This window comes from Gobius niger (assembly GCF_951799975.1).
Source record: "Gobius niger genome assembly, chromosome: 1".
Taxonomy (NCBI): Eukaryota; Metazoa; Chordata; class Actinopteri; order Gobiiformes; family Gobiidae; genus Gobius; species Gobius niger.
The window spans coordinates 34,503,015-34,511,124 of NC_136852.1; the positions used below are offsets into that span (position 1 = coordinate 34,503,015).

The window sequence follows — 8,110 nt, forward strand, 5'->3', positions numbered from 1 at the left end:
GTGCTAGGTCCAGGCGCCTCGGCCAAAGCCACAACAGCTCCAGCCCGGAGAATCTAACACACAAGACCTGACCGTGCAGGGTCAAGGCTTACCGGGGGAAGCTGGATTTTTGAAAACCATCACCAAAATGTTTGCTTGCATTAGAATGTCAACATGTTAATTGGGCATTCCAGCGTCTTCCAGGAAGTGCAGAGGAAATGCTAAGAGTTTTCAATAAACATCACAATCAGTAGGACAGCAACACTCACCGAATGAAGACAGAGACATGTCAAAATTGGAGCAACAGCAGAAGGTGCCGTTTATTAAAAAACTTATAAAATCAATGCAGGGGGAAAAAAGTCTAAAGGACTAAATCTGGCAAAAATAGAAACTCTGAGTCTACATCCTGGGCTAACTCAGAATCATCTAAACCCCATGGATTCCACCCCAAAATTAGTGGGGTCTAATGGAGTCTAATGACCCTAACTCACTAGACTACATAAATCCCAAAATCTGCAACAATGTTCTCAAGAAGCTCTTTAAAGTCCTTGGTTTTAGTGTGACATTATCTTTTTATGCTATTCCAAGTGCATATCATTACATTATTCATATTTACAGATTACAGTTTGTTTGTTCATTGGTCCAAGTTTGCTGTAGTTGGGCTGCCTAGCCTTTGCCAACCATATTTACTAAAAATAATGCTTACAGATGATGACATCACAATCTGGACACATGTCACGACACGTTTAACAGCAGCGGACAAAAGTTATCATCCCTGTGCTGATGACCTTTGGCACTGATTCCTCCTTGGTCAGTCTCTCTGGAGCCGACAAATTAACATTATGTAGTACAGATTGTCAACAGCATGGTTTGGAATATTTTGGATTGCTAAATTAGTTGGCAGTTATTTGTAGAATCATTAACTTGTGAATTGTTACTAATTTTAATTTTAATGACCTTTATTTAACCAGGATAGTCCCACTGAGATTAAGAATCTCTTTTTCAGGGGAGTCCTGGCCCCAGAGGGGAGTCTATTGTACATGTTTTTAGTGGTAGGGGAAACCGGAGTACCCGGAGGAAACCTACGCAGACACGGGGAGAACATGCAAACTCCACACAGAAAGGCCCCGTCCAGGTGGGAATCGAACCCGGGACTTTCTAGCTGTGAAGCGAGAGCGCTAACCGCTGCGTTACCGTGCCGCTAAAACCCCAACTGGCCATGCACAGGGTCAGATGGAGCCACAGGCGTGTGCCGTCTGACCCCCCCCCCTGTCTGAGTGCACAGCTGTCCTGTGTCCAGTCTGTTGCCCCGGCTCCAGAGTCCATTAGATTCCATATTGACGATTCCATCGCACACGTGTGTGTGGGGACGTCAGATCTGCTGCTCCATTGATTGGCTCTCTCTGATGTAACTGGCTCCGGCTCAGCTGTTCCCTGACATTGGAGTTGTTTGGGAAGTAGGTCCATGCTCCCATAATCACAACCTTTACAAATTGAATTTACCTTTAAATTTCTATTGTTAAAGAGGGGGTATTATGCTTTTTTCAGTCACATAGCACCAGTCTATATCACACTACGATGATGACCAAACCTTCTGTTGGTCTGTAAATGCAGTAAATTAAAATAACTGCCTTGTATAAAATGTCTCTCTCAAAATGGCTGTAGTGAATGTCTTGAAATAGGCCTCTGTCTCTTTAAGAACCTCTGACCCTTTCCGACACGCCCCCTCCACACGCTGTCTGTGGCATCAGTGGGGAGGGGGTTCTGCTGAGGAGCAGTGGTTGGTTACTCGGCTGGTGACGAAAGCTCGGAGGCGTCTCCAGGAGGTGGGGGCGTTCCTAGGAGGACTAGGAACGCCCTAAAATGGCTGCCATCAGAGTTTTTACAGATTACTCAAAAATACGTGAATGTGCCAAGGCAACACTTCAGGCACGTTTTTAATGAGGGAATGACATAATAACGTGATGTAAAGCTTGAAAAAGTCGATTTTGCTTAATACCCCCTCCTATTACTCGAAGACTGCAATAATCACTCCAGGATTTACACACAAAGCAATTGCACAGGTTTTAGGTTCAAACACCAGGGTGTTGAGACTTCTACTGTTTAGAAATGGACCAAAAGACCAAGAGGGAGTATAAAAAGTTTGTTTTATTACAAAAGTATATAAAAATACGCACTTTGCGATGCATAATCTCGGGTGCTCCGCTTCCCGCCCTGAGAAGATAGATTGATCTGTCCACTCCAATGACCCCAGGAATGCTCGTCTCCCTTTTCTCTCAACTCTACGAGAAGATGCCACTCTAGCAAGATTCAACTTTGAAGATACTCACCAGATATTCCCGCTCGAAGATGTCGTCGCCCTCCAATGTTGAGCGAATCTGCGGTTCCTGCCTTGGCCGTCGTGCTTCGCAGAGGATGGCACTTGTGCGCATTGTCTTGAGAAGAGATATCCTGGGCAGAGCAGATGGAACATCAGATGAGCCAGCAGCAAGGACCAGGGACTGAATTGGACGTTTTCCTTAGTTTTATGTTTTTGTTACTTGAGTTTTGAGTGTGGTTGCCTCCTCCAAATTAACGCTGGACAAAATGGTTGCTATGGGCGGGCCATAGGAGGCCATGCCCGTCCCCAGAGTTCTACAGCCCCAGAGTCCGGTCGTTTTCCACACTCAGAAACGTGTTTTCGTTGCATCTGCGCAGTATTCTGCCCAGACGCAAGGCCCAGCTCATTCAGCTGCTTTTGAAAAGGACCTTACTCATAAGTTCAAGTCTGAGTGGAAGGATGTGTTGATGAGGAGGTTCAGCTCGGAGAAACGCCACCTGCAACTGTACTGACATTTCCGCCACGAGGACTGATGTTACAGCTGTTGTTGGCGTGGTCATATTTGCTGTTGATTATGTCTAATGTAATGATCAATGTGCGCCAGGGCTACGCGAATACCATATGAAAAATATGTACTTTATAGTAATACTAAATGTGTCCCCCCGTGGATTTCATATTCCCCCCTTAAGACTGACGTCTGGCGACGGGACTGTGTAGGCCTACAGTCCCGCCTCCCCGTAGTAGCACTGTGAGACAGAAAAAAGAACACTCAGTTGCAACACAGAGTTTTTGATTGTAATAGACCTGTTATTGTCTTCCCTTTACTTATTTCCAATGTGCCCGTAGAGTAAAGCTTCCATGTCGTTCTGGCTGGTCCGTCTTCATGACTTCACGTCTTCTCCACGAGCCCTTGTGGATACCGTGGCGTTATGGCTAATGAGCGGTCAATCTGCGGCGCACGCCATACGGTCCAGATTACGGCAGAAACCGTCTCACTGTGGAAGCGAAGCACACTGAGAAAGCCACAATCCACAACAGAGCAAGCAAAGGTGTTTTGCTCCACAGCAGACGAATTTGCGGGATTTGACTACTTATCTCGGAGCGTGTTGTTCAAGGAGTTGATCGGGCTGCCACAGCCAGTCACCCGTAGTGCGCTGTGATTTCCCTCTTGGGCCTGTCGCTCTACTGTTAAAAGCGGATGGTACAATAAAACACTGTGGCGCAGGTCGGCCACGTTTCACGGTATGGAGCTGGTACGACCGGCTGACAAATTAGGACTTCCACTTAGCGCGCCGTGTCTCCACTCCACTCTTCGTCCCGTGGCCTGTACATCTGCGCCGGTTTCAGTCTCTACGTGCTCTGCCGTGGTCTTGTTCTACCAGTCCCTTCCCGTTCCTCTTCCGTGTCTCGGTCGTTGTCCCTACGTTGTCCCCCGGATAGCTCCGTGAGTACTTTCAAAAAGTAAAAAAAAAATGAACACAGCAAACTAACTCGAATGACAAGGTCAATAATGGGTCCAACTGGGGAAGCCAAAGCACCCCTCACATACACACACTATGTACATATATATAAAACGTTTTGCCACACTATAGTCCACTAACATGACACACAAGTGTGAGGTGAAATGAACTGTATACATGATTTTTCTTAAAATCTAAAACTGAAAAATGGGGTGCAAAAGTATCCATACTCCCTGAGCACTTCAAATACAGCTGCTCTGTGATGGTCTCAGAGGTCTGTTAAGAGACTATTGGGGAGCAGAAGCATCATGAAGCCCAAGAACACACCAGACAGGTCCGGGGTAAGGTTAGGTTATACAAAGATTTCAAAAGCTTTGAATATCTCTCAAAGTACAGTTAAATACACCATCATCATACACCAATGGAAAGGAAATCTACCAAGACTCGGCCGTCCTCCTAAACTTACTGACCGAACAAGGAGAGCATTGATCAGAGCTGCGACCAATGATGACCCTGGATGAACTGCAGAGAGCTTCAGCTCAGGTGGGGGAACCTGTACACAAAACAACCATTAGTACTGCATTTATTAATTGCAGCAAAAGGCGGTTCCACAAAGTAGATTAGATTACGCACAGGTGGACTTTAGTCATTAGGTCAACATGTCCCCTTCCCAAAGGGGCAGATTGTTAAGAGGTCTCCTTAAATGTCTTTACTTGTACACTTTGTTGTTGCATATGCAATACAGTAGGTGGCGGCATGCGCTTTTGTTGGCCTGCAGTCTGCAGAAGAACAGCAGCTGTTGGTGATGTCACTTCCCCTTCCCCTGGGTAAGGATGGTTGGATTGAGCAAATGCAGCTGAAGCTCAAGTTCATTAACTGCATAGAGATCTAACAGTTGGCCCCATGAAAGGTTAAGGATCAGGAGCTAGGGTGAAGACATAGAGGCTATAATTTGATGGTTTCGGGCATAGCCATGATCATTCAGAAATCATCAAGGCAATTGGTTGCACTAAAAGAAAAGGGGTATACACCGCGTTCCAAATTATTATGCAAATTGCATTTCAGTGTCAAAAAGGTAAAGAGAAAAAGGTTTTCAATGAAACTCATGGATGGTTTTGTGTCTCAGGCTCTTTGAATCATTGACATCAATCTCGGAGACCTGGGATGATTAGTTTTCAGGTTAAGCCCAGTTAAGGGAAAAACTATTAAGCAGATCATCATTTTCAAGCAATATGGGAAAGATAAAGGATCTCTCTGCTGATGAAAAGCGTGAAATAGTTGAATGAAAACCTTCGATATTTCATGAAAGATTAAGCGTAATCATCATACTGTTAAGAGATTTGTGGATGATTCAGAGCACACACAGGTTTGTGCAGATAAAGGCACAATAAGGGCGGATTCAGACAAATACAGCCAGACAAATACATCAAATGAATAGAACAGCTGCTACAGAGCAGCAGACAGGTATTTGAAGCTGCTGGTGCCTGCAGTTGTGCATTAACCTTCTATCCGGGCCTCCCCTAATCTGTTAATTGAAGCTCATGAACAGAAACGGCTGCAGTGGCTCAGAAATACATGAGGACTCATTTTCAAACAGTCTTGTTCACTGATGAGGCCGTGTAACCCTGGATGGTCAGATGGATGGAGTAGTGGATGGTTGGTGAATGGCCACAATGTCCCAACAAGGCTGTGACGTCGGTAAGGAGGAGGCGGAGTCATGTTTTGGGCCAGAATCATGGTGAGAGAGCTGGTCGGCCAATTTAGGCCCTTTTAGGATGCCTGAAGGTGTAAAAATGACCTCTGAAAAGAGGTCAGATAAAGAGTTTCTGACTGACCACTGTGTTCTATGCTACAAAAAGAGCCGTGCTTTCCCGAACAAAATCATCTTCATCATGACAACGTACCATGTCTTACTGTAAAGAATACCTCTGCATCACTGGCTGCTATGGGCATAAAAGGAGAGAAACTCATGATGTGGACCCCCTCCTCTCCTGACTTCAACCCTATTGAGAACCTTTGGAGCCTCAACAAAAAAAATTCTATGAGGGTGGGAGGCAGTTTTCATCCAAACAGCAGCTCTGGGAGGCTATTCTAACATCCTGCAAAGAAATCCAAGCAGAAACTGTCCAAAAACTCACAAGTGTAATGGATTTAAGAATTTTGAAGCTGCTATCACACAAGGGCTCCTATGGTAAAATATAACTTGACCTGTTGATATTTTTTTGATTGAAATAGCTTTTGATTTCAGTAAATATGACCTCCTAATGCTACAAATTCAACAAATGACCATTTTCAGTTAATTACAAGCTTTACAATGTATTGAAACGATGAGCTGCATAATAATTTGGAACAGTAGATTATGAGTTTTATTTTATTTTTTAAATACTGTTATCGCTGGGAGATTCTTTCAACCACATTTAAATGATCCTCTACCAGTTAAAGACTTGAAAATGATGCTGACTCTCATCTGAGTTGACAGTTTAGAAAATCAGAGAAAAATGTAGTTTGCATAAAAATTTGGAACACGGTGCAAATACTACACCCACTCTTCAGATTTTATTCATAAAAAAAGTTCAAAATTATAGACATTATATTTCAATGATATATATTATATATTTGTGGACTATAGTGTGGCAAAATGTTGAAAAGTTAAAGGGGTACGGATATCTTTTCAACCCACTGTATACAGTGGGAGGAATAAGTGAGTACACCCGTTGGAATTTCTTACATTTCTGCCTTTGGTCCTGAATGTGGTCTGATCCTTAATTACACACAATTAAAATTACACACACTAGTTAAGAATTGTCTCGAGAAGCATTGTCTGATGTAAATGGTAAATGGACTTATATAGCGCTTTTCTACCTTCATTACATCATGATGTGCTCCATGCTCACTCAAAAGAGCTCTCTGAAGACCTACCATTGAGAATTATTGATTTGTATGAAGCTGGAAAAGGTTAGAAAACCATCTCTAAATGACTTGATGTTCATAAAGAAAAATTGTCTTTAAATGGAGACAGTTTGTCACTATTGCTTCACTTCCAAGAAGTGACCGCCCTGTAAAGATGACTCCAAGAGCACAGCGGAGAATACTCAATGAGGTAGAAAAGAACCCTAGAGTGTCAGCTAAAGACTTACAGAAATCACTGGCACAGGCCGACATCTCTGTTGACACGTCTACAATACGTAAAGCAGTGAACAAGAATGGGGTTCATGTGAGAACGCCACGGAGGAAGCCATTACTGTCATTATGTACGTTAGAAGTATGTGAAAGAGCACTTCTTAAAGTTGCATCAAAATCAGGTTTGACTGTTGATAACAAAATATTAGTGAGAGGGATGCTGCTCCAGATATTACAGCTATTCGCACCGGACATCCCGAATCTCACTGAACTGCAACAGTTTTGATTCAGATTCATCCTGATCGTTGTGCACGTCTGCAACTACAGGAAACGTGTGGATGAAGTTATTGCTGCCAAAGGAGGTTCAACCAAACCAAGGGTGTACTCACTTATTCCACACTGTCCTGTGAATGTTTACATGTTATGTCCAATAAAAATATGATTGACATGTAATTGCTTGGGTGGTATTAGTTTAAGTAGACACTGTTTACTCAGTGCTGGTGACATTTTGTTGGGGTCTCCTTTGCTTTTTGGATCTATGGCCCTCAGGATCTTTTAAGAAATTCAAAATGACTGTCTTACTGCGTCCCACCTCAGCAGCAATGGTGCTGTGAGAGGCCCTGCTTATGCAGCTCAACAACCCAACCACGTTCAAAACCTTTTCCATCAGGACGTCAGGACAGTGTGAATGCTTGACAGAAAAGGACATAGAAAGCACATTTTTGCACAGGCATGTGGTTCAGCTGCAAATACAGACTATTGTTTTCTTTTCAATAAAAGCTTTAGTCTTTTTTGTTTCCAAGTTCTACTTGGAACCTTGGAACCCTAAGATCCAACAATGCAAAATGTGATGTTTTTTTGGTTTTGTTTGCCCATATGTAACTGAACATATAACAGGAGGTAAAAGAGGAGCCTTATTACCTATTTACAGCCTTCAGTGCTTTTGGATCATTCAGATGAACCACAAAAACGTTACTGACCTTACATTTATGGATATGAAATTTGGCCAACAGAAGTAAGGTTCATAACATACTGACTGCTGCTGCTGCTGTTCCTGAATGTTCACGGGCCGTTTCAAGCACAGGTACTTTCAAGTGCATAACATTTACTTTACATTACTAGAAGTCTATCTCTTGCCTCTGTATCACTAATGTAGAAACTTCTTTGGGCCATGAGTAAAATACAAGTTTGTGAAAATGAGGGATGAGCCGCCTCAAAAAGTGAATTTTAA

At 43.3% G+C, this 8,110-nt stretch overlaps 1 protein-coding gene across 1 annotated transcript in view; it reads left to right on the top strand.

Annotated features, from left to right (window-relative positions):
- LOC306968139 (uncharacterized protein) overlaps positions 1–8,110 on the top strand; it is a gene marked incomplete at its 3' end in the record, with an annotated part of 87,910 nt that overhangs the window by 32,217 nt on the left and 47,583 nt on the right. The gene's annotated exons all lie outside the window — the stretch shown is intronic.